Source organism: Simochromis diagramma, unplaced genomic scaffold, assembly GCF_900408965.1.
Source record: "Simochromis diagramma unplaced genomic scaffold, fSimDia1.1 OVJJ01000216.1, whole genome shotgun sequence".
NCBI lineage: Eukaryota > Metazoa > Chordata > Actinopteri > Cichliformes > Cichlidae > Simochromis > Simochromis diagramma.
In genome coordinates this window covers 16,572,870-16,596,820 of record NW_024386883.1, presented here as the reverse complement: position 1 = coordinate 16,596,820, position 23,951 = coordinate 16,572,870, and the positions used below count along the sequence as shown (strand labels likewise).

The window sequence follows — 23,951 nt, the reverse complement described above, 5'->3', positions numbered from 1 at the left end:
TCCGAAATGGGATTCCCATTTGAGTCTGGGGTATGTGATGTAGCGTTGGCTGTGTTCTTTATTTATTTTAAGATACCATTTACGGAACAAAGCCATGTCATTCTGTCATAGTGGCAACATTTTCGCCATCTTAAACGAGTTTAAATAGATGCATCTTAAATTAAGATGTTGGTAAATGAGTGCAGGTAGAGACACAAGATGAAGAATGTAATTTTGGCACATTTTAAATTTTATTTTGGCTTCTTAGTTTTTCCTTTTGTGTCATTATTGAAGTTGTTTTGCATCTGTTTGTTGTTATATTGCACCTCTTTGTATTCATTGGCTGATACCTTGAGGCCAATTCGTGTGTCACAGCAATCACTTTCCTTCTATTTTTATTCTTTTCTAGTTGTTTAGAATCTCTTTGTGCCATCTCAGTTTAGATATTTATGTAGGTCTCTTTAGACATTCACATTTCACGTCCTTTTTTTAAATATAAGCCCACGGGGTGCCTTATGTTTATTGCAGAGTTATCTCAGTAGGGTTAAGATTGTGTTCATTTTTAATCGGAAAAATCTATGTCAAACTAAGTGATTACACATACTTGGCTCGAATTGAACTTAATGAGCTTGTAATCAAACTCTTCCCCTGCAGTTAATTCGGTGCTTATCCTGTTAGCCAGCCGTTTGGAAAGAAACGGCCAGCTAATTTCTTTCCAAAGCTAACACCACCATCTTTACAGCACTGTTTTTTAATTAACCTAAAAAAAAACCAAACAACAAAATTATTTTTTGGAGCACTTTTTCTTTGAGTTTAAGAAGAAACAAACGCCCCTCTTCATGCACAGTATGTGGTTTACTTTTGGACTTATCATGTAACCAGGGGAGCATCTGGTAATTAACAGTTGGGTAAGCTGTGTTCTACATGGCTTCAGTTCAAAAAGCAAAGTGCCTTAACAGTTGTTTTGCTTCAGCCTCTTCACTCTGAGCTCTAGCACTTTATTTAATATAATGATGTCACTGCTGTGTTTACTGTCATAATAGTTTTTCTAACTAAATTTGGCTATAACCATAAACTTTTAAATGGAAAAACCTCAATAACAGAACAATGTCATTACCTTAAATATTACTAATGCCTTTCCCCCCCTTTGTACCTGTCATTGTTCCTTCTAGTGTGACAGTCATTGATGATTTTATTATCTTAACTACTGGAGAAAAAAAGATTACACTGATTAATTGCAGTAATAGGGAGCAAAAATAAAAATTGTAATAGCATATAAATTCAATTACAGTATCCCTCAAGACAACTTCTCAATTAAAATTGAAATCACCTGTGTGGCCTCAATTCAATCAGGTGTTTTAATTAGAAAAGTATCGTTTGACGTCCCCGATGTACACGTCGTCTTCACTGTTCATAACTCATTGTGTCTGCTGTTATGTTAAAAGAAACCTGGGCAGGGGGAACATGTACTTTCTTGGTGTTTTGTAATAGGCCTACAGAAACATTTTGACAGTTGCTCTACTGCGACCTCAGCACCACTCCCCGGTTGATGTAAGAATCCTCCTCCTCATCCCGTTTTGTCGATTTAGCTTATTCATGACACTTTGTTAATTCAACGTGACGTCATATCGGATAAATCCACCGTCAGTGATTTTCCAACCCTTTTGCTCCTTTGTATGTTTTTCGTTTTTCTCCCTACTCTCACTGCACAGATCAGCTGTTTTCCTACTTAGTCACACACAGCTTTCCTCTAAGATTATGGGCTGTTTGTTATTCTTTTCACTCCCGCTCACCTCCAACCCCTTCCCAATTAGTTTTTCTTTCCTTTTTTCTGCTTCTGCACCCTCGATCTTCACACAAAGATTATTTCATCTGCACGCTCGAGCACTCGGCGTCAGCACATCCAATACGGCCTCACAGCGCACACAGACATATACGACTCACGCACACACAGGTGCACACACACTCCCTCATATAAGTTAACGTTCACTCGTATAATCAGAGATATAATCAAGCACCACTCGGGTCTACTCGTGCTGTGCGTGGCGCTTGCTCCAGAGAGAAGAGGCTACAGGCAGATGTTGTCTTACTACATGACGCTGTTTCCTAATGTGTTCTGAGGCTACTGTAACTCTAAGCAAAGAGGAGGAGCAACTTTAATACAAGAAAATGTTAATTTCACAGAGATTTCTAATAATTATTTATACATAACAAAAAGTTATGCATTCTCAGTGTATATGGCCCAAATGTTGTTGACCCCAAATTTTTATTTGCAACTTTATGCAATTTAGGTTTTGGAAACTCGTTAATAATCTGGTGACAAATACAGTTTCCCAACAGCACGTGTCAGGACAAAGACCAAACATCTTTCAGCTTCTGTCTCCAGAGGGGCACCCGGCAGGGATGCCCACTCTCCCACTCACTGTATGCAACCTTTATTAAACCACTAGTACCAGAAATTAGACAGACTGTAGTGATTAATCATATGAAGTGCAAGAATGTAAAACATAAAATCTGTCTTTATGCTGATGATGTGTTACTTTTTCTCCAGCATTCACAAACCACTCTTGCTGAGGTAATTACACTGATTATATACATTACATACATTTTGACAGTTGCTTAGTGTATTTGGCTTGGTGTTTATCAAGGTCACTGTCAATTAGAGCTGGAGCGTATGTTGACTATTTTCTTTCAAACTAAACATGTGATGCCAACAGGGAAGTTGCACAGCACTTTCTAATGGATAAAGTATGCAACAATAAGACCCGTAATATAACAAAGCGTTTTGAAGGTTTTTTGTTTGTTTTTTTTCCTTCATCCTGTCAGCACTGACGCTTTGCATGTGGCCATTACCGTTAGGTGATAGATAATCTGGCTTTTTTCCATTTGGGCTACGTCCACACGTACCCGGGTATTTTTGAAAACGCAGATTTTTCTATGCGTTTGCACCTTTCGTCCACACGTAAACGCCGTTTTCGGTCACTGAAAACAGAGATTTCTAAAAACGCCTGCCAGGGTGGATATTTTTGAAAACTCCGTTTTTGCATTTACGTGTGGACGAGAAAAACGCAGAAAACGCAGCGTCAAAGGTGTGTGCCTTTTTTGACGTCACACTGTGCGCCACGTTATTGTTTCGGTGAAATGAATTTCTACAATACTGTTACTGTTAATTTTACTCTGCAGTGTTTAAATGCTTACATATACACACACAGTTACTGTCCCTCCACACATACGACTCGGTTCTGCTTCTATGCCCCAGCTTTGTTTACTATTTCCCACCGAGGCTTCTAGACTTCTGATTGGCCAACATTTCTACACGGTTAGGAATATATCGCCACCTGTTGCTTTGGCATGTTCCTAACAGCGTTTTCCTTCATTTCTGCGTTTACGTGTGGACGGGATTATTTTTTAAAACGAAAACTGAAGTTTTCAAAAATACCCGTGTACGTGTGGACGTAGCCTTGGTCTGCAAGTTTAAGACAAGCTTGGGATCATCAATACAGCTACCGAGGTTTAGTCAGCTTTGGGCTGTGCCCACAAACTCTGATTTCTTTGAAAGGACTGAAAGATGGCGACCAATGACCAAAGATCCCATAAAATTATAGGTCTTGAACTGGTTCTTGGAGCATTTGTGCCATCCAGCAAACAAGCCATTTCCACCAATTTTAGCCCAGCCATTGGAATCTGGGAGGCTCATCAATAGAGTTCATGACACTTTGGAAATAAATGGCAGTAATAAGGTGGTGGTGAATTATATTGAGGTCTTAGCGGTTTGATGTTGTTGCAGATATTCTAACAATGTTTTTGTTTCCAAAAACATGCAAAATGCAGTTGAGCACAACTGCTTTAGTTATGAGTACACGACGTTGAAAAGATCAGGCTGTTAAGATCATAAGCGAGGCAGATGCCAGATTGCAGCAGTGAAGGACACTGAAAGGAATCATTGGTTAGGAAATTTCTGATGCATCCGACATCTTGAATAACTTATTTTCTTTGCATTAAAATAGATGATCGCTGGCTGGGACTCAGGGGATTGAGTGGATTGTCCACTAATCATGAGGGTGGCAGTTTAATACATACCCTCTAAATGTCCTTAAGCTATACACTGAACTGCAAAATGCTCCCAGTGGACAGGCCAGCAACTTGCATTAAAGCTCGCTGCCACCCTTTGTCGTAAATGTGAGTTTTTTGGGATAAAGGCCCTGTGTATATACATATGTATGCATACAGCCATTTATCATTTAAGAGATTGATTACTTTCACTCCAGGACAACTTGGTCTACAGCAATATCCCGTGGTTAAAGGAGCATAGCATAGCACATTACATTTCAGCACCGAGGCAGAGTTGTTGGTCTTAGGAGACATTGTGCTGAATTTATTTTATAGATACAAATTAGAACATACACAAACTTTCAGCAATTTTTAAGCTGCAGTTTATCATCTAAGACACTTTCAAGAAGCTTTGTGGGGATGAAAAGTATTTAAAACACAGCAACAACAACAAAGATTTGTTAATACCTTAATACCCAGAGGCAGCTGAAAAGCCGAGAAGCTCAAAGTCAATACAGTCAGAAGTGGTCGAGTGGCTGCTGGAGCTGTCTCTGAGAGCAGTTTTCATGCCCAGAGTCTGGCCGCTCTCTCTGCAGACAGCCCACAATGTCTCCAGCCAGAGTTGGACCATTAATTAGGCATCCACATAGCCTCAGCTGCTGCAGTTAAATTAACTGGACAGGCATTAAGACAAGGAAACAAACTGTGCTCAAGCCAAGCCTGCCAAGCACTGGACACCTTGAAAGAGGGAGTTTTCCTTTTATTCATTACAGGATGTAGGAAAGGAACAAAATCAGTTGCTGGTACCATTTCTTTTTCTTTTCTTCTTTTTAATTGCTTGCCGCGGAGTCTAATCAAATAGTTCTGTGTTGCAGTGACTGTGTTTACATTCAGATGTTGCTTGTTGCATTTCAGCTAAAACCGCAGCTGCATCTCAGTTTCTGGTTTAATCACCAGAATAAAGGTTTTAGTAATAAAGGTGCTCCGAGTGCAGTGAGTTGATCATCTTGCTGATCAAAACACACACGGCCATCCTCAAATGGCAGTGAATGTTTGGATGAATATGTGTGTGTAGCTTTATGAGGAATACATTTAGGTCTCTGCGCCTTATGTCAGCCTCGCTCCACCTTATATGGGCCAGATGTTAGGTTGTGTCACAATTAGGTTACATTCTCCTGTACACATGCCATAACCCTTGCCTAGTCTGCTCCGTGACTTCTGAGCTACATTTGGCCCACTCAACACCTGCCAGTGCCTTAACTGTGCATGCCAGAAGTTGCCCAGATGTTCCTACTGTCAGGGGATACTTTCATAGCAGGCCTGCTCCCTTTGGTGCCTCTGAATGAGTGAATAGGAGACAATTTGTAACTTCAGGCAGTAAGTTGTTAAGGGAGTGCTTTTAAGCAGCCTATAATTGTAAATGTCTAGAAAGCAGCTGCAAACTTTTGGGCCACTCATAGGTCTTTTAGCAAGTTTGAATTGGTGTGGTTGATAAATCAGGTGGTCTCATTCAAAAATTGCTCAGTTTCTTGGCCAAAAAGCCCCCCCCCCCCCCCCCCCCCCCCCAGTTATATTAAGATCAGGAGCCACCTCGTACAAGAACAAGTCGGTAAGATTTTCTATCATGTATTATCCGACATTTTAATGGCAGCTTTATTGGTTAGAGCTGTGGTTGGTTTAAAATAGCATCAAGGTTTTACAAGTAGAGATACAGAATAAAATTGTCTGCTGTAAAAGCTTTCCAATAGGCTTTTGCTTTACTAAAAAATGGGTCATTATGGGGTTGTGAAAGCCGCTGCTAATGTTTTCGGACCAAAAAGCAGCCGGTATCGAGTCACTTTTCATTTTCTGAACGAAACTACCTCACACTTGAGTTTCTGCGAGGGTGGAAAGACTTCAGAGGAAGACATCTATACTATCATGGGACAGTGAAACAATCTTCTATTCATTGGAAAGAATAGGTTTCTGGTTTTACGGCCTCCTACTGCTTGAAGAGGAAAGTTTTACAGACAGAGGAAAATACTCTAGCAGCAGATTGATTCCTCTGGTCAGAGGAAGAGCGGAAAAAAATCGAAATCAGCACAGTAGTAAAGACACAGACTCTTATGGATCAGTGGGCATACTCGGGCCGACATTTTTAGGAGTTTGAGGAAAACTCGCTGGATGCCATGTAATCTTACAACATTGGTCTAAAGTCTGAGCTCCTCCTGTCCCTCTGAAGGATTAATATACATCAAATCTGCCACCTCACAATGAAACTATGCATCTGAGGCTCTCTTCCTTTTCCTGACTGCTTTTATATCCCTCCCTCTTCAGCTCTGCCTTCTTTTCTCTGAAATCCTCTCTACCTCACTATCCCTCCCACCCCTCACCCTGCAGTCAGTGCCTGTCCTAGATTTATTGCACTCTCCTCCTCCCAAAAAAAATCTCTCTCTCTCTCTGTAATGTACACACTTGCTCTCTCAGTCATTCACCCACTTAAGCTACTTCTCATTTTCTCCCACACTCTTCACATATGATTTGCTGGAGCAATGTCTGCTGTTAATCCCTGCACAATTAGAAAACAAGAAGACTCTCATGACAATATGGTACTGGTGGCACGATAATGTTTTTTTGCACAAGTTTCTCCCCTTCTGAAGCATCGCTCACTGTGGCAAATGGCATGCCTAGAACTTAATTGTTTCCTAAAAAGCACAAAGCTTCCTTTAAATAACCAATACTGTAAAACAATCCCGGGAGCTGTACTTTCGATTTGAGGGCAAAACTGAGAGAGATCTCTCTTCAGGCTCGGGCCGTTTCTTTGAATTTTTGTGGGAAGGAGGGGGAAAAAAGAGCTGCTGATTAAATGTAGAGCATTAAAAACATATGCTCAACTGAGCCTGAAATAAAATGAAGCCTGCTGCCAAAACCAAACCAGGAGGCAGTCGTCTTAGTTTGTGATCTAAATCTGCTCAGAAATGATTGGTGATAACTTGTGTTCTCTGTTGGGAAATATCTAAATATTTTGGGGCTTCTTATATTAATGCCAAAATCTTTTTAAAACTGCATTCATAGATTTCTGGCCACATGGGGAGGATAGCAAACAATCCTTTATTTATTAGTTCCAGTAAACTATAGTCTCATCTTATTGGCTAAATGTTTCACTAGCTAGTGACTAATGGTTGTTGCTGGGAAGTGTACACTGGGTTCATCAAAGCTATTTTATTTAAAGGCCTGTGTACTGTTGCTGGAACTGCGCTGAGTTTGTACGCACTGTGCCTGAAACAGTGATCCAATAAAGGCTGAAAAGATTGCTAGGGCTCAGGTTAACTGCAGAGTTTGATATGTCTTTGCAATATTGTGACTGCATGCAAACCCTTTCATGCTGCACACAATCCAAAGAATAATTGTTGATCTAAAGTCGTTGTACGGTTAAGCTTTGTAAGGGCTCCTGTGGAGCTTTTGACGGGGCTCATGTGGCGCTTTTGCCCAATAGAACCTTTTGTGAACCAGTGTTTCCTTTGTACTTGTGCCTACACAGAGATATAAAAGCATGCACTGATGCAGTACATACAATACAGTATATAGTCTTGATAGTTTGAAGCTAAAGCAGAAGTACTGGAGCTGCAGATGCAACTTAAAGACCAAGGGGAAAAAATGATCTTATCTAAACTGATGGCAGAGCAGTGTCTTAAAATGTTGTAATGATGCAGCAGAGTGTGAGAACCTGTATTTGACTTGTGTGTTTAGTGCAGTGGATGGATATTACCCAGTTGTTGAAACGATGCAGCTGTGCATATGTCTAGTTTGCTTCAATAATTTGTTAATGTTCTAGCTGACCTGCAGGGGAAACACAGGGAGAAGAGATGTTTATTAAAGTGTGAAATGCACTAGGGTGTTACATCTTTGGAGTATTATCACACAACTAATTAAATAATTATTTGCTTTCACCTTCTATGAAGTTAAGGTGATGTCTTGAAATATCTTGTTTTGTCTTACGAGCAGTCATATTTTACCTGTTTCACATAAGGTGAATTCTACGGTGGCCCTTAAGTTCAAATGCACTGCAACGTAAGAAAACGCTAGCAAGCAGGAAAATGCTGCAAAAGCATGCAAAAGCCAACGGAAGTCAAATAAAACACAACAGAAAAACCCCAAAACGTGCAATAATTGCACTCAGGCACGGTTAAAGGCAACGGGGAATTCACCTGTGTTATGAGGGAGGAAAAGGTTCAGATGATGTGCATAGTTATGGTCCCGATTAGCTGTTTACTGTTAGCTTGTCACTTCTGCAGCTGTTCCGTCACATTATTGTATCCCCAAAATCGCTTCCCCTGTGCGTTGTGTGCTTTTGCAGTGTTTCTGTTTGCTGGTGTGTTTTTTAAGTTGCAGTTCATTTGAACTCTCGGGACCTGTAAAATACTCATAATTGAAGTGTTATAAGAAGGGAACTTTTAACATTCTTAAGATTGATTCTGATCATTAATCTTTTATCAAAACTCGTACAGCTCAAAAAACCAGTTTGCGTACAATGCATCTGGAAGAAAAATGGTACTTTTAAGCACAAACTCTATCTGGATTAAACAGAGTTCCTTTTAACCTCTTGGGATCTGGCGTCCACATATGTGGACATCACATTTTGGGTTATTTAGACCAAAATACTCAATTTTGCTCTACAAGGGCCTGATATCCACTTACGAGGACATTATACTGCTACTGTTCTATCAATATTTTAAACGAATATCCTCATATGTGGCTCTGATTTTTCATAAAAACAAAAATAAGGTAAAAATCTGTTAATTCTTTGTTTTTACATTCATTGGGCCCCAATCAGCCCAAATATCAAAGAGAAATTAAAAATGCATGACGTGGAAGAGTTCGGGTCTTAGGAGGTTAAAGTAAGAAAACAATCCCGAGTTGCTCTTTTTGATTAAATCTGAAAGAATAAGCACAACTGAATTGCAGTCCAGGACTTAAGCAAAATTGCAACAAAATTCATTGAAAAGTATTAAACAAGTAAAAGCTTCTTTATGTGCATGCTGTAAATCACGAAAACAGATTTTTTTAAAAACATCTTCCACTCTTCACTGACAGCGGCTGTAAGCCTCACGACAACCTCCTCTCACAGCTGGCTTTGAGCTGTGTTTAGTGGTGACAGTCATAACTTAAAATGTGTCGTGGCTGTCTTGATTTGACTTGTTTCTTGCAGTCAGTTATTTGCAGTTCTGGCAGCACAGCTGTATTTCACTGCCGCTCTCTTTGCAAATCGCTCTGGATTTTGCTGGCCAGATGCCAAAAAACATGTCCAAACTCTGGAGCTTCATCATTTGTAGCCTTGCCCTCTTCTGTGATTTTGGGGTATTAAGGCCAGCTGTCTGGAGAATGACATTTCTGATACAAATCTCGCCTGTAATCTTAAGACAAATCAGCTTATTGTTTTTCAACAATTCACTTGTTTTTGTGTGTTGAGCTAAAGGCAAAATTCATTATGTTTGTTTTTTCTCCTAAATCACACTTTAATTTTACATGTCAGAGGAAACGTAGTGACTGGAATACACAGCTGACAGTGCAGTCTGTTTTCTAATATTTCTTAAAGATATAAGACCCAGGAGTTGACTGATTTCGGAGTGTGATTTCGTTTTCTTTTTTAAAGTTTCTTACAACTTGTAATAAACCCTCAGAGGCTAGATTTAGAATAAACACTGTGGAGGTTACTTAAAAATTGCACAAAAAACTGACACTGTCAGTAGAATCAAGCGAACAAATGGGACAGTTTATTAATAACAATAATTTAGTTTTTGTAACTGCAATAATATTTGACATATTTGAACATGTACTGTGATGTTATATAATCTGTCTGTAATGTCAAATTGAGAATTCATTTGCATCTCATTTGATTCTCTTTGTTATGCCTCACAATCAAAGAAAAACTTGACTATGGAAACATGATCAAACGACAAAGTAGACACATGCTGCACAAAGCAGCTGACAGTATGCACTCTTTCAAAAATAAATTCCTTTGATTAAAAATGGGTAAAGATCATTTTAGGCTCGTAAAGCCGAGCGTATCGTATTACATATTATATATGATGCATGAGGTTTTTAGAGTTTTTGAAACTTCGACATCATCATTGTGATTCCCCGCTCCCAGTTCATGCACGATACGTTTTTAAATTCAATGTAAATTGCAAAAAATGTAAGATGTAGCAAATCAAAACGAATAGATGCAAATGAATATTTTTAATATTAATAATGTTATTATATTAAAAGAGACGTTGCCATCCTGGAACACAATCTTCTTGTCAGAAGATTCAAGAAACACTCAATTTTCCAGAAAAAACAAACAAAAATACTGGCAATTATTTCATATAATAGCCCTTTATTGTCATTGTATGTGCAGCAAAATTGTATTTAAAGGTTTAAACCTTCATAAAATGTCAGTGATTGATTCTGAACCATCACAATGTTTCTTTTTCTTTTTAAATTCCCTGAATTTGTAGCAGCCTGATGTATGGTTGAGGAGCACAGTTACCCACTCTACACTGGGATAGCCTAGCTGCTTGTTTATAATGCAGATGCATACTATATTTATCTAGAATGGATATAAAGCAGTATGTAAAACTCTGTGAGACATGAACTTGTGAATTAGGTGACCATACATGTATATATTTTAAAGTATTCGTTTGTATCTCCCAAACAGTTTCTCTTTGCTATTTCTCAGTCTGCTCACCTAAAATGGCTAATTACTTATTTTTATTCACTGGAAATTGCAGATGTGAGAAACGCATTAAGAAAAAAAAAAAGTTTCAGTCATTAACTTGTGTTGCTGAAGCAATGAGGAGCTATAATTTGCTTGGTTGTAATCCACATTTCCCATATGATACTCTCCAAAGGCTGATTTAAGAGCTCATGAGTCCCATGAGTGAAATGCTCAGCAATAGCTTCAATTTCATGAATAAGAAGCTTAGGTGCAGCAATGTAACATTTTGACATGATGCATTTAAGTCAATGAGATGACCACCAGGCTTGCAGCCTTTGTAGGTCATTAAAGAGCGGAATAAATGGCGTGAGCCATCTGTGGCGGCGATAAATCCATATTAATATGCTCTCAGCGATGTCTGTCAAAAGAAATGCATGTCTGGTTTGGGTGTCACTCATTTTTCCCATAATCCGTTTTTGATATTACTGAATATTAAAGGAAATTACATCAGTGTGGCTGACACGACTTTTTTTTTTTTCATTGCTTTGCATTGGTCTAAAATAAAAAAAGGCTCAGTCTTTTTCTTTATTTTAGTTTTTGTTTTATGTGTGCTCTTTGGATGGGATTCATTCAAAGAATGCACTCATACTTGAATATTTTTCAATTTATTGCTTGGTCTACTTCACAGCTGTGTATTTTTCTCCACAGAAGCTATCCTGCTCCCCACAGGTATTAAGTAACCCTCGATCCTAGTATGTGATTTAAAGAAAAAAAAAAAAGAAACAAAGGGAAAAATGTCCCAATAGGTTTCAAGCTGAGTGTGCCTTTACCTGAAGCAATGTAACATGATTGCGATGGTATGGTGGGCTGTAAATAGAAAGAGGAAATGGGTTAATTACTGAAATGTCAAAACACCCAAGGATGGAGCGGGCGTTTTAGCGTGGTTTAAACGGGCACAGCGGAAGCATGTTTGCGGCCTTACCGCAGGACTGTGACATAGTATCCAATGAGTTGTAAAACAGTAACCTCAAGAGGCCAGACTGTTCAGCACTTTGAAGCTGGGCTGGGATTTAGAGACTGCAGCTCCCTTCTGAACAGTGATAGGGGAGTGGGAAAAAAAAAATCAAGAATCTGAGATTATACATTAAAGTCACGTCTGAACTGATGAGCCGGACTGCTTTGCTTTAGTGGAATACATTATCTGGGCCGTAAGTGGAACTGTTTGAAAGTATGCAACTCTTATGGTGCCCTTCAAAGTGTTTATGCGAGGCTAAGTTCTTTCCGAGTCGGTGTATTTTTAGAGGTGTTTGTCACTCACTTTTAGAGCTTAGTGCGCAGTGTATCGTTTGCCATTTGCAAAACATGAGTAAACAAGAGGGCAGGGGTTGATGAGGTGCCAGTTAAGTGGAAAAACCACTCTGGGTGCTGACTTTGTGCCCTCAGAATTAAGCCTGTCATAGGATGTTTAGCTGTATTTGCTTGATGTGCTTGTACGAGCCCAAAATACTCCACATTTCATAGAAATAAAGATTTGCTCGTTTTATTTGAAAGCATAAAGATGAGATGTATAGAATACAATATACAGTATGATAGCTTACAGGAGAAGATCATCATCGCGTCTCATCGTTATGTGCAACGTGTCTTTTGACTTTGGAGATTGGCAAAAGTAGCAGCTTTGGGAGCTATGAGACCATAGTTGAGGTCCCATTTGGACCTTTAGCACATTTTTACACTTTTTCAGTCATTTCTTTTTCACTCCTTGGTTAGGTTCAGGCACTAAAAACTACTTGGCTTTGGTTTAAGGAAAAGGTTGTGATTTAAATGAAAATAAAACCCTTCACAAGAGCAACTCTTCACGTCTCAAAAGTGCCATAACGGACACCTTAGACATAACTGAGTGCAAGAGCGGAACTACTTTATTTTACATCCTAGGAATAGAGTCCCCCACACCATCTGATGCTAGGTGTCGTTGCACTACAGTCACTAGTTATGCATGATTGGTTTATTCATCGGGGTCTGTTTGCACAAGACACACTTCACACAATAAAAAAAAAAAAAAAAGAGGCACAGAATAAAAACATAAATGTGACTCCCTATGGGAGTGTCCCCAAGAGCACAGGTGTCGAACTCCAGGCCTTGAGGGCCGGTGTCCTGCAGGTTTTAGATGTGTCCTTGATCCAACACACCTGATTTAAATGGCTAAATTACCTCCTCAACGTGTCTTGCAGTTCTCCAGAGGCCTGAGAATGAACTAATCATTTGATTCAGGCGTGTTGACCCAGGGTGTTATCTAAAACCTGCAGGACACCGGCACTCGAGGCCTGGAGTTCGACACCCCTGTCCAAGAGAGTCATGGACCCCTGTGATTAGGCAGAGGATCAATAGGGTGTGAACTGAAGAAGCTCCTCGGATGAGAGGTGAAACGTGTTTTAGAAACTTAAAGTCCAGAGGCTTTTCTTTCCAAGCTCCTTAGACTCCCTTTTACCAAGATTAACTAATCTCTACCAACTTGTTTGTGGATAAAGATTACCTTTGCTCTTAAAAATGGCAACAAGTTGGTTACTGACACCTGAAAAAGCAAAGATTTATTGGCCCTTTAATGATTATTCATTTAGAGACAGAATTAATAAAAAAAATTAATTGGCTACAGTAGATCTGGTGTGCAGTCTTGGACATTACTTTAAATCTTATCTTGTTTTAATTGGCTACAGTACCTGACATCATTTGCCAAAAATAAGAAGTGTGTGTGTGTGTGTGAGACACAAACTTTGCTAATTAAGTAATTAAAGAGACACGTTGTCTAAGAGGCGTTGCCATCCTGGAACATGAGCCGTGATCCTTTAGATGTGCTGAAAGATTTGTGCTCTCTGCTCTTACACCAAAAAGCAACCCCCACATATTCATCTACTTCCTGACGATCAACAGCAAGAGGGGTGTGCTGCAGAAAGGGCACATTTAAAAGTTTAAAATGTAGAAGTTTGAAATGCGACAGTCTGCTCCGAGTGTCATTTGAGGTATCAAAGCAGCATGAGGCGTCAGCTCTAAGCTCGATTGCATGTTGGAGCGCCGAAACATCAGCGTGAGGAGTTTTTCTGGAGGTGTCGGGAGCTGCAGTGGCCTACTTTGAGGACATGATCCATGTTTAATGTCCCGCCGCTATGCTAGGTGGCAGGCGGGACGACGTGTTTTGTCACAGTGTCATCTGCATGTAGACATATTCTTGTGAACATAATAACTGCAAAATAAAACATGAGAGAAACGTCACGCTGACAGTACTAGTTAGAGCACAGCTTCTCATTCAGAGCGGATGAACCGCTGAGATGTTTTTTGGCATATTGTTGCATTTATTTACATCTTAAATCTGCTGGATTTGTCGTTATGCTTGCAACTGCAGATCACATGGAATCTGCTCAAGTGCATACAAGTTCGTATGAAGCTGAAACATTTTATAATGAATGAATGAATTTGCTTAATTAATGACCTCATCAGGATAAGTGGTTTTGTTGTCCGTACCATGCTGATTATGGTGGGACATCAGGCAGCTGAAATGCTTCCTGTTAATCAGCGTGTTTGAAGAAGGTTACCACAAGGAGGACAGAGGAAATCAACCAATGTCCAATCAACCAATAGTGACAGATCTGTGTTAAAGTGACTCGGAATCATCTTGAATAGAAGATGTTGAGACAAATTTGATGAAATTGTAGCGCGTCGAACGCCTGGTTTAGCAGCTGATTGCCAGGCCAGTAAAACAGAAAATTTCAATTTTATCAAAGAGGATAGTGCATCCCTGCAGTGATTTCAGATGTGCTGAGAAGTGCTTCATATAAAATACTAATGCACCATTACAATAAAATGGATATAAAGGAGTAATATTGTACAAATAACCTTAACTAACCTTTACTGTAAGTAAAGCTGTATTTCTAATCTGTTATCTGGTAAATTGCCCAAGTGCCGGCAAAAGCAAAAAGGTGGGAAAAAAACCCACTCTTCCTCTTTTAAAGTGCACTCTTTAAAGCGGCTCCTGCTTTCAGAAAGTGATTGCATAACGCATTAAAAGAGGAAGAAAATTGTCTTTCATTTTTATATTTAGACAGCCGATGTATCTCAAACTGTATCTAAACAACGCAGTATCTCTCTCTGGTGATTACACATTCTAAAGTGTAATGATATTTATCATGGGGGTCACCGATGAGCACTTATATTATGTATTGTGTGTGAAGTCAGTCCACACGATGCATCTAATTAGTCATTAGAAGCGTGCTTGGTGTCATACTTCCTGCAGCACTGGTAGATGATAGAAGTGTAGATTTAGCAGCATGCCGATGAGCTTTCATTACTGGTGCTGTTGGCGATGACTGACGCTTGGCCTTTGTTAATTTCCTTTTTCATCTCCTTTCTCCAGCTATCATAAGAATGTTTTCTTTGGGGGGATATGACTTGTTGTCTAGTCTACAGAAAGGACTAAAAAAAAGATGGCCCTGCAGTTATCTCAGGCCGGGGTATATTTCCTTTTTTTCTTCTTTTTTTTAAGCATGAGGGAAAATAAAATATGAACTGCGATTAGCCTCTAGCACAGGCCAAACTCAGGCATTTGGTCTTGTCATTGCAGTTGCTACAACACTGGATGATCTTGATTGGGATTTACTAGTGCAATGCCCGTTCTAGTAGAGGGCAATCGATGTTTATATAGAAGCTTTGGGAAGGCCATTGCAAAAACCAACTTCCAGCTTTTGTAAACGGACGTTTCTCCTCTTTAGATCTTCACTGCGTTCCTTGGACTTTCCTACTGTTCTGAGCTTTGGTTAATCCAGCGAGTGCTTTCAAACAATTTCTTTTTTATGATTTTTAAAGAGAAACTACTCGTTGTATGATGACTAATGAGAAGTTAGTAGGCGCTGGCCTTGTCAAGTTACGACCTTGAGCAACACTTCTTACAGCTGCAAAGCACTTTGGTCAACTATATTTGTTTTATATGTGCTAGAAAAGTAAAGTTAAAATTGAACACTTAAATTAGTTTATGTAAACGTAGCATTTTCCCTAATGAGCCAGGCCTGTTTGTCTTAGTCGTGCCATACTTGGTTTGAATTTCAGCACGTTATCATTGACCATATCTACATGCCTGAATGCGCTGAGTTGCTTCCATATGATTGGTCGATTGAATCTGTGTATTAAAGTGTAATGAAATGGCCGGTTCGTGTATTTGTTTTCATTTAATTTTGTAAATTTGTTTTAAATGCTTGCTTAAGTCTTAGAAAGCAAGAAGACAGCTTAACAAGGTTGAGACAATGAAATTATTTAATTACAGTTAAGGTGCAAAGGACAAGATTGGTATCCAGTTACAGTGTTTGTCCTGTTAAATGTCGTCATCCCAAAGAGTAAAAAAAGCAGCGTCTCCTTCTATGTCTCCTTCTTTTTTAAATGTTAGTTTGATAAACATTTTTCTTTATGTGGTTAGCTGGAAAAGTTTAGTTATAATTTAAAAAGTTACAATACATTAATTGACTAGAACTGTCACCGTATGATAATCTTTGCTACTGAACTCTTGTAATTAGCATGTTGTTGCTTCAGGGTCATTGATTGAAGATGGTCTGCGAAATCTATGTTTGATTCTGCAACTATGTTGATAATCAGTTTTGTGCTCTGTGCTGTAGCTTAATGGCAAGAAGAGCAAACAAACGCCCAAGGTTCACTTTTGTTGAATAGGTTTTAGCCTTTGTGTCTTGTAGGAACAGCTGTGCTTCTGGCTGAATGTCAAAGAGAGAGGTCAGAAAGTCTTGACAGACTAATGCATGGTTTGTTTTAGCTCGTCTTAAGGGATTTGGTGACAATAATAAAATGATAGCTTAAGGATAAGGATAGCTATGGTCTTTCCTAACTCCAGGGTTTAGACAGAGAATGGCAGGAGAGCCCTAATAACCTTTGTAACCTTCAGCTGTAAACTGCATGACACAAATATCTGTGCAAAGGTCTCCCTGGCATATCTTTCAAAGACGATACATGAGCGGGATATATTAAGGCCTTTTTGCCACTAAAATAATTGGATACATTTTACATCTGTAAAATGAAACTTAATAAATTCCAAAGCTTAATTTCCCTAAACATATATACTGTTTGCCTCTCATTTGTTTAGATAAAATAATTAATGAAGGAAATTTCAGTGTCAGCAACATGAAATGAACCCCTCCAGTGGTGGGTAAACAAAAATTTCATCAGCGAATGTGATCTCTGTAGATGCTCTGCCAATTAAAAAATTTTGTGCATAAAAGATCTTTTCACAAACTACTTTTGTGTACATATGCACAATTTTATTGTTAAATCTACCTAAAGCCAACAATGTCAAGTGTTTTGAGTCTCTTAATTGAAAAATACTTAACTTCCTATGTGGGAAAGCAGTGAGCAATGATTGACAGAAGACCGTAGTTTAAACTTAACTTCTCTATAGCTTCAACTGTGACACTTGCTAATTCCCTAATCCACTGCATTTGTGTCACAGCTCCGCTAACCTAACGTAAAGGCAAATAAAAAGCATCCTAAACTGCAAAGCAATTAGCTAACGTCCATATGCTCCGCTTCTCCGAAGGTAACCCCCACCACCTCCACCACATTGGGAAGCAACAGTTTTAACAGGCAACAGCAGTTTCTGTTATCAATCCATTAAGATGCCAAAGAGAGTAAAATAAACAAGAATAATAAAACAACTTAATATACTATAGTTGCCTAATTTATGTGCCCTCATTTCATTTCACTGCATTGTCAGTCTCCTTTTGCAGTCAGTTTTGGTGTCTCATAATTTCTCTCGGTCACCAGACTCCAGTCTGTGGCTGTCACTGTTTGTGTGTGTGCGAGGTAGGGAGGGGGGAATAGAGCGGTGTGTATTACAGAAGATAACTAGTGGATGACAGCATATTATCCTGCATCAAAACGGTTAATTTGTCTAAAACCACAGATGCCGACAAATCCGAAATGTCAAAGCCAGATGATGTGGGAGCTAGTCCTGGCTAGGGTAAAATTACCCTCGTGTGGGGTATTGGGAGGTGGTCCAGGGAGAAAACACCTGCTTCTTGAAAGCGCTCAACCAAGGAGAAACACTGATTAGGTCTTTGTATTGTTTGTTTATCCAGAGGACTGCCATGTTTGTGATCACTTACGCTGTGGCTGTTGCTAGAAGTAAAATTCCAACTGGAGGATTTACTCTGCAGCTCCAGCCTCTTGAAAGGCTGTTGGAACAGAACAAATGGAAAAAGATATTGTCTGTTGTGTGGGGGTGTACCTGAAAAGATTAGGAGGGATTACATGAAGACAAGGGGGGGTGTGTGTTTTGGGTTTTTTTTTGTTTGTTTTTTTGAACAAATAAAAGTCTTAAGTTCTAAATGAATCATGTACGCACGTAAAGATATGGTCATTATTACTGATTTGCTCTTATTCAAATGACACCTGCTCACCTCCCCCTCAGTGCACCTCTTACCATTCATTATTAAATATTTTATTCATAATGCATCACTTTAAAACAAAACTGGTGTGCATTACTCCAGTTTTGTGGATGAAACACACGAAGAAACCCACGTACACATGATTTCTAACTGGATGTGCATTAAAACAGACACTTTAACCATATGTGACATAAACCATCTGTCCTTCAATCCTCACTGTATCTGTTTTCCCATCTGTATGCAGTAGTATTTTTTTATTTTTTTTAACAGCAGTTTTTTCCACAGTTCACTAACACACACCCTGTGAAATTAGAGGTGAAGAGTGAATCTGTTTTTCTGCCCAGGAGTCAATCGCAATATGTAACCTCTCTATATTTTGCTCACACAAGAGTTTTCTGTATAAGATACAGTCAATACCTTTGCCTTCATATTTGGCAAATAAGATGTCTTGGAATATAGACCCCCGTGAGCCACCAACTAACGCAGCTAAGTATCAATGACTGGATTTGTATAATATTTTTTATTTTATGTCAGTTAAATCTTCGCTCTGTGGCGTCTCTTCATTGTAAAATCTGCTTGTTTGGCCGTGTTGTTCATGCTCTGCAACTCACTTTGTCAAATTACTGTATAACAGTAGACAAGGAAAGGAAGAGGGAAAAAGAGGATGGCGGAGACAGTGATTTGCTACTGTTAAAATTTCAATTTTCCACCCCAGAGGAGGGTTGTTCCACATGAAAGAGAATGAAAATGCTGTTCTAGGAGAAACCCATCTTGAAAGCTATTTCAGGTTCTTGGGTTTTAAGTAAATTTTGCACAATGTAAATCTCTCCTCTTAAATTTAGGCAGAAAACTGATGGAATGCAACACAGAAAGGGCATTTTTCTATGAATTCATTTTATTTTATATAATTATGCTTAATCGATTGGACTGATTTAGATGAACAGTACAGTCTTTCTGAACATTACTCACTGTGAACAGGATGCAGTAAACTCGAATAAAAGCTCTCTTGCTGTTGCATGACAAAATATTCTCTCTATTATGTTTAATATGCCAATTATCAAAACTGTTGGAAATTAGTCATACCACACCACAAAAAAAGTACACATGGGGCAGTAAGTGGTGTGGCGTTTGTTTTTTCTGTCTCAATCAGTAGATTTAAGACTCATCTTTTGCTCTGCTTTTGTTTCTCTTGCCATTTTGTTGGGTTCGGTAAACTATAATATGCCCTTTTGCAATGTTAATGAACTATTAGAGATCAAACTTATTCTTTGCTACCTCTGTGATGACACTTGTGACTGTCAGTACTCCATCAGAAGTTTTGGCAACCATTACGTGGCATTCATTTTGAGACTTAGATTACAGAAAAAACAATTAAGGCTGTGTGACATGACCAAAATCTCATATCCCGATATAAGAAATTTATCGTCCCGACAACGATATATATCATAAAAATGTTACATTTTCTGTCAATTTTGTGAATCTGGAGCAACTCGACTTGCGTGAAGTGTTTTCAGCTGGGCGTCGTGTACCTGGAGTCGAGTGCTACATAAGTTGAACAGCTGCAATTTTCTTTGAGTATTTATTACACGGCGTGCTTCGGGGAAAAAGCTTGTCCTAAGGTTTATTTGTTAGCACCTGACGGCTCTTTTTAGCTTCTCGTCCGTAAACACTCTGCATACTATTTCACGTGATTCGGTTTATTTTGAAAAATCTGAACAGGATCTTCAGCTTTATTGTGAAAGATTTATGTGGAAAATAAACAAGCGGACGGCGGAGGCATGTCACTACCCGATCCGTACCGGAAACCCGATCGGCACCACGCATGTGCGAAAGGCCACTACTTCCGCTCAAAGCATTTTTTACGATAGTTACGGGTCAGACCATCTGTTAAGATGTTAACAATAATAAGTATCTCTTAAAATGTTTGCAGTAATGAAACATTTCAATATAATTGCAATTCAATATAGACAAAAACGCGCATGTGCAGATGTTCTCTTCTTCTCCTGTTTTGTTTAATGGCAGTTTACTCCCCAGTGTACGAGGATACTGTCACTTGCTGGCCGAGCGAATGAGCCCTATTGTAAACTGAACTAGCATCATTATGTAGGATTTGTGCATGCGTGGTACCGATTGGGTTTCCGGTACGGATTGGGTAGCGACAAGGCACACGATGGTTTTACCGCATAAAAACAGTCGCTTGTCCATCCGTAGTGTAGTTATATTAAATATAGGAGAAAGGATCCTGCTAAGTTTTAATTTGTTGCTGAGGTGTCTGCACCAAGGGCCAGATTGAGAAGCGTTTAAAGTAAGAACGTCTCTGCATACAGAGAGAATGCCATTATTTGCGACGTCCTCACGTACTCGTTGTCATCCTGCTTTCTTCCAGCTTACACTATTACTTCACTGCTTCCACAGCTGTCGTGCTGAAATGTTATCAAATTCAAAAGCTTAATGTCAGCGAACGCGACTTCAAAAGGATCCATAGCTGCAGGCCGTGGTCTGCCCTACTCGCTGGGCAATATTCTTGATTCTGCCAACACTCTGATCATCAATGTACCTACTCTCAACTCTCCTCTTTCATGACCCATCAGTCATGAAAGGAGCTTCTCAATTCAGTAGAAACACTAGATTCGACTCTCAATTTTTGAGTGAGTGCTGAAATCTCGCCTTACATGAAATGTCATCCTTCAGGTCATTTTCTCCCCACGGTTGCTCTTAACTTTTATAATTGACCTTAAGCCACAGGAAAATTATTACAGCACTATATGTCTGACTTTTACCTTCTGATGCTTACGTGGCTCGCACCGAGTCTAACACAACTGGTTAGTAACTGGATTGTAACTAGAGGGTGTATGGCCCTAGATCGTTACGGCATGTGATTATATCACACCATCTATGCTCAGCATTTCTAAAAATGTTTTCAGTTTCAGACCTAAGTCTTAGGAGAATAAAAGCTTTAAGATTCTAATTAATTATGGATAAATGAATAAAACCGGATCTCTTGTCCTGATCTTACTGAATTTGGTTTATCACATCGTGCTAGTATTGCAGACGGTAATCATTTATGAAGCGTTGGGTTTGTCAGTGACTCTATGTCATAAACTGTGCGTTGGGTTTGATGGGTTGTACAAACTTTTTGGATGGTCTGTGCACAGCGAGCCAAGAAGCACTGATGCCACACCAGTTAGTTACTAATTACTTGTCCAAGAAAGTAATCCTGTTACTTTACAGATTACTTATTTTCAAAAGTAATTAGTTACTTTATTACTTAGTTACTTTTTACAAACATGATACACAACCTGAATACATTATAAAGCAATAGACCTTTCAGCCCAATTCAATTTTTTTTTTGCAAAATCCATCATATAAAATCGAATCAAATAAAAAAGTCTCTTTTTTAAAACTTGTTTTATTAGTTTACATTTTTTCAATGTATGTGCATTGCATCAAGCAAAAATGAAATTGTATGCTACAGTAATTTACTTGAAGAAATTTGTTTAACATTTAAACCTATTTTCTGCATATTCCAGCATATAAAATAAAATCATGTTTTGTGTTTAGACTCACTCTTTCAAATAGATGAAGTAAAACACAGCAGAAAATAAATAAAAGCAAAGATTCAGCTGCACTGAGTCCTGTTGCTCTTGTTTAGCAGGAGTTGGGTCGGTGCAGGTTTGCCCTGGTGCAGGTTTGCCCTGGTGCAGGTTTGCCCTGGTGCAGGGCACAGCGGACACAAATGTTTTTGCTTTTTACGGAATCAAACTCAAAGTAATGTAAGTACATCCACGCTTTAAAAGCTGCATGGCCGTCCTCTCTCCCGCACTCCGTATTATCCATTGTTGATCTGCACACGTCTGTTGCTGCCACGGACGTCGCACGCTCGTACGTCATGAGACACTCTCACAAACAATCACGGTTTAGTAATGCAGTAACGCAGCGTGCTTACGGGAAATAATACACAGATTACTCTTTTGCAATAGTAATCCCTTACATTACACATTACTTCAAAAACAATCAGATTACAGTAACTGCCCATCTCTGCACAACACACTTGTTCCTGTTGCTTAAAACTCTTGTTTGTAGGAACTGGATTGAGGTTTTCTGCTTTGCCCAGTGTTCACTCACTTTATGAGAATAGTTTGCAACAAAGCAGTAAGAGAAAGGTCCAATAGCAGTTCTTTAACTTTGTGTAGTTGCTGCTGATTTAATGTATATACTAACTAAATGCGGACACTGTTCAGTACAATCAGTGGATCAACTGCACAGCATGTGCAGCAGCTAGCGTTCTTAAAGGTCCCAGTCAAAAGAAAAGAATAAATTAAAATGTTGCAGTCTTGAGGGAACAGTGTTATTGTCAACTTTATACAACAAAGGTTTGAAGGATCCATATTTTGAATCGCACACGAGAACAAAGACTTTGGGGATTTAGAAATTTGCGCTTGTCTTGTTGAGTGAATTTTAGAGACTTTGAAATTCAAACAAGTCTTTAATAATCAATCAAGGCGGGGTTTTTTTTGTGTTGCATTCAAACCGAGCGTCAAAGTTGAAAGTATTATTTAAATTTTCTTTCCTGCTTCTGCGAGGTCTAGTCATACTGTAGGCGCCTATATGTGTGGATTTTTTCTTCACAACATTTAAAAGAAATATTTATAGACTTGTAAAACCTGGAACAATGCCAGATATACATTAAGAGTTTTCAGTGAATCTCACTGACCCACAGAGGACTGAAAATCATCGAGTCAGTCTGAGATTACTTAAAAACAACGTGACTGCTGAAATCCACAGAGGAACAGTGGCGAGCTCGCCAACATTCTCGGAACAACTTACCTGAGACGTACATCAAATAAAGCCAAAAAGTAAAGTAACTGGTTATTGGTTACTGGTTAATTATTACTGGTTGTCTCCCTTTTAATGTTGTTGGAATTTCAGTGTGCATAAGCGCTTGCAGGACAGGAAAACAAAGGAAGTGAGTAAATAAGCTACTGTGGTTGTCTGCTTAAAAATATGATTAATGTGATTAAAGCTTAAGCAGGATGTCTGCTTTGATTAACTGATAAATCACTTAAGCACCTCGAGCTCTATTAAATGCTGCATTTGCAGATTAGAGTCAGATATTGCATACCTGTACTATATAAATATAAATGTTTAATACGCATCTTTTTTGGCTTGATAGTTGACATCTTTTATTTTTATATATATATATATATATATATATATATATATTACACACACAAGCATATAGGCTTTATATAGCAATGTCAGATATGAAGTATCATAACATAATGGGGAAAATACAGGCAATGTCATCGCTAAGAACACTCATTGCATATTTATGAACATTGTCTGTTTCATATTCCCATTTCCCATGTCAGGGAAAGTTTTACAAGAGCTGCTCATGCCTTGACAAATTACAGTGCGCCCATACTATAGGGTATTAGAAGACAGTGGCATAGCCGTGTGCAGAAGAACATGAGTGAGTGTGCAGCAGACATCCCTACTCAGTTTTGCCAGGTTTGACACTTGGTTGAAATTGTTCTTAAAGAGTGAAAGAACCGTGGGGCAAAAAAAAAAAAGAAAAAAGCCTGTGACATGTGTAACTGTCAGGATAAAGTTACATGCCATCAAAACAGCTGCACCCTTCACTCTCCTTTGTTGCGATGTATTGATAGCACAAAGAGAAGGTGTTTTAGAATGAAGTATTGTGGTTTATCTTGCCCTCAACCATAATTGAGTGTGCCAGCTTCCAGAGTAAATAGTCTTGTGGAATGAATGTTGGATAAAATAGCTCCAGAGCTCTGTTTACTCGAAGTGGA

At 38.9% G+C, this 23,951-nt stretch overlaps 1 protein-coding gene and 1 long non-coding RNA gene across 2 annotated transcripts in view; both read left to right on the top strand.

The window, feature by feature from the left end:
• The window catches only part of tmem132e (transmembrane protein 132E), a 409,943-nt gene that overhangs the window by 31,868 nt on the left and 354,124 nt on the right, over positions 1-23,951 (top strand). The gene's annotated exons all lie outside the window — the stretch shown is intronic.
• LOC120733966 lies at positions 21,655-23,698 on the top strand. The gene is made up of 2 exons (XR_005695927.1): positions 21,655-21,810; positions 21,843-23,698. It is a non-coding gene; the product is annotated as an uncharacterized LOC120733966 (long non-coding RNA).